General features: G+C 31.5%; 1 long non-coding RNA gene across 5 annotated transcripts; it reads right to left on the reverse strand.

Moving 5' to 3' along the window:
• Positions 1 to 1,165: 1,165 nt before the first annotated feature.
• Positions 1,166 to 3,113, reverse strand: LOC148788704 (uncharacterized). Of its 5 annotated transcripts, none has more exons than XR_016064463.1 (3): positions 2,923 to 3,113; positions 1,840 to 1,900; positions 1,166 to 1,685 (listed from the first exon to the last, which is right to left on the reverse strand). It is a non-coding gene; the product is annotated as an uncharacterized LOC148788704 (long non-coding RNA). The 5 variants fall into 5 exon arrangements; XR_016064462.1 differs by having other exon boundaries at positions 1,166 to 1,645; positions 1,840 to 1,947; XR_016064460.1 differs by having other exon boundaries at positions 1,840 to 1,947.
• Between the last annotated feature and the right edge of the window lie 246 nt (positions 3,114 to 3,359).

A 3,359-nucleotide genomic window follows, 5' to 3' on the forward strand; every position in this document is an offset into this window, starting at 1 on the left:
AGATATAATTTTCCAAATTACAAAAAATTTATGTATAATTACACCAAAACTCAGAAAAATGAAATTGTGATAAAAAATACACAAATTTAATAACAATTATAACCAAACATTAAATTAATACAAGAAAAAAGGAAAAAAACTTTCATTCCCTACATGCTGGGGAATAGCTAATATCATGCACGGGGGATGACTAATCCCTAATCTAAGGGAATAAGTATTCCCTAACTTCTAACATACCAATAATCAGAACGAGGAATGAATTTGGAAATGTGCATTTCCTTCAAATTGCAATCCTACGTACCAATCCCACCTTTCTTGAATTCACAAAGACTTCACTTTTTCTAGGGTAGACAGGATGCTATGCGTATTATTTTAGTCATTTTGTCCTCAATATTCGAATTTTTAAATTTCAGGATAAAATTTTGAAAATGCATTTATACAGGACTAAAATTGTCATCCAATACTTACAGAACTAAAATTGCAATTTCTCCGTACATATTCATATGCCAACAAACATATATCTAAGATAGATTAACTTTAAGTACAAAAAATTTAAAACTTATGTTTTTATACACATCTAAAATTTCCAACTCGTTTCAAATGGAATAACATAAGTAAAAATAACGATTTCCGTCTTTGAAACTAGGATATCTGTCTCTATAACAAATTAGCGATGGAAACCGGTCGCCGCAGTCCGTGGTTGAAAGCCCCGTGGCAAAATTATTAGCGACGAAAATATTCCGTCTCTAATTCTTAGCTTCCATCGCTGATTCTGTCGACAAACAAGAAGAAAGTTTAAGTGTAATCCGTCTCTGATTTCCGTAGGCAATCCGACTCTGATTCCGTCGATAAAAAAAGAAATTGCGTCTCTAAAGGTAAAGTATTTGTTTGTTAATCCTGTCTCTAATTCCGTCTCTGAAATGCAAAAAATATTCCGTCTCTAAAACCTTACAAATTTCCGTCTCTAATCCGTCTCTGAAATGCAAAAAATATTCCGTCTCTAAAACCTTACAAATTTCCGTCTCTAATCCGTCTCTGATTCGGCCTCTAAACTTTCAAAATTTTCCGTCTCTAATCCGTCTTTAATTAGTTTTGGGTTTTTTTGGGCAAATTTTTTAATTTCTGTAACCAAATTAATATCCTGGTCATTATACCATCACATACATTCCATCAATACCAAAATTTGAATTTTCCAAACTAGAACAATAAATATTAACAAAAAAGATACTCATAATACAACAACACTAATATAAACTAAGTCATTAACAACCAACAGAAAAAATAAACTAATTATCTTTCCTGGAATGTTGTTGCTCCTGGAGTGCAGACCCACCAGCAAATTGATAGTTTTTGTATTCCACATCTTGAAGTAATTTTCCAACTAATTCTTGTAGGTCTGCCTCTCTCTTCCGAGCCTCTTCCTCCCTCTTTCGAGCTTCTTCAAGAGCAATTTCAAGCAATTTTCTATTTTTTTCTTCTCGTCTTGAAAATTCTTCTTCCATTTTTGCAGCATTAGAGCGCATGTCCTCCACAGCTTTTGTTAACTCATTGTTCTGGTCAGATTCTTTAAGAGTAGAACTGACTGAACTTGAGCTTGTAGATGAGGAGCTACATCCAAATCCATATAAGCGTCCTTTTGAAGGACCTCTAGTGATATCATACCAAGTTGAGATATCGAATGAAAACTGTGAAGAAAAATCAGTACAACCCCTGTTTGCAATGTATTCTTCCTATGCAAGTACATTAGATACAACGGAATATTTACGTAATAAAAGTCTAAGAAAATTTCTCAACATATATACAAACCAATATTTAAATCCAATTACAAATTGTACTTACACTAATTCTTTTGGATTTGTTGTCCATGAACTCCCCAATTCCTTTGTTCTTTCTATGGCATCTTTGAAATAATTCAAGATCCGTCACTTCTGTAACAAGTTTTTTTTTCTATAGTTTACAGAAAAATATTAATTCACATGTCAATAAATTGCGTGAATCAATTTTTTACTATGTGTAAATGCGCATCACTCCGATTCAAAAATCTTGTGTTATCGCATTTAGAGCATGGACATTTGATTTGTCCATTATTTAGAAATCATGGGTTACCAAAGGCAAAGTTCAAGAACTCCTGATCAACCCCTTGTTACGAATTCATCTAAAAAAAAATCCATTATCACCCAAACGCCTCCACATCCAACTACGGTGAATATTCATTACTCTTCAATTTTTAAAAATTTTAGATATACCACCATTCTTATATTGTTCAATTAAATTGTGCCTTTAAAAATTAACAGATAATTACAATTTCCTCTTAACTGTAAGTCATAGGACTAAACATAGAACATAACGCCGTATGTTAGCAAAGCCAAGGAAAAAGATCTCATTTTTGGTCGACTAAAACTTTAACATTTTCGAATATTGAGGAAAAACCTCAATAAAATCCACAAATGTTTGTGTACAAACTTTTTTCTATTGTAATCTACATAAGATCCCGACTTATCACAAAATTAAATCCACCTCGAATGCATTTCTAGCTGGTATAAGCATAATTGGAATAATCAATAAAAAGAATAAAAAGAAAAAATATCCAACCCAATCGCAAATGTAAGGTCCAGGCAAGCAAATCAACACTCACCGCAAACAATAGACTACAGAAACGAAGTCACATACAAAAATACTGATACATGAATAACAAAAGAACCTGACGTAGATTTCTTAAAACCAATACAAATATGCTATCACGGCCCAAGGCATAGTTGTGAATCAGCCAAATCATTCGTTTTTCAATATATTTCAACAAAAAAATGAATATTCCAATTAGAAGAACATAGAGGTGTTCAATGAGGCATTTCAACAAACACCCTGAAACCATTCAAATTTCTTCTACAAATCGTAAAAAAAATTACAACGAAGAGAAATTACCTAACATCGAAAAAAAGTTGTGTCGAAGGCGTCGAAGCCACTTGCGAGAGAGAGAGTTAGAGATTGTTTTCTTCTTTCTTTTCTTCTTCGGCCGTGAGAGAGAGAGTTAGAGGAGATACCGTGAGAGAGAGATAGAGTTAGAGGAGGGGTAGTTGATGTTGAGTTAAGAGAGAGAGAGGTTCATGACTTAAAATTAGGTAATTCTCCACATATATATATTTATATATATATATTTTTATATAATTCATATAAATTAAATAAATATTAAATATATTAGTTTCTTTATATAATTTAAATATAAATATGTTACATATAATATATAATATATATAGAATATATAATTAAAACAATTAAAAAATATATATAAAAAAATTTGATTTTTCAATGTGATTCGATTCAGTGAGTCTGTAATAAAAAAAAATCATACCGAACAGTTT

This window comes from Sesamum indicum, linkage group LG3 (assembly GCF_026168435.1).
Source record: "Sesamum indicum cultivar Baizhima isolate 11 linkage group LG3, ASM2616843v1, whole genome shotgun sequence".
Lineage (NCBI taxonomy): Eukaryota > Viridiplantae > Streptophyta > Magnoliopsida > Lamiales > Pedaliaceae > Sesamum > Sesamum indicum.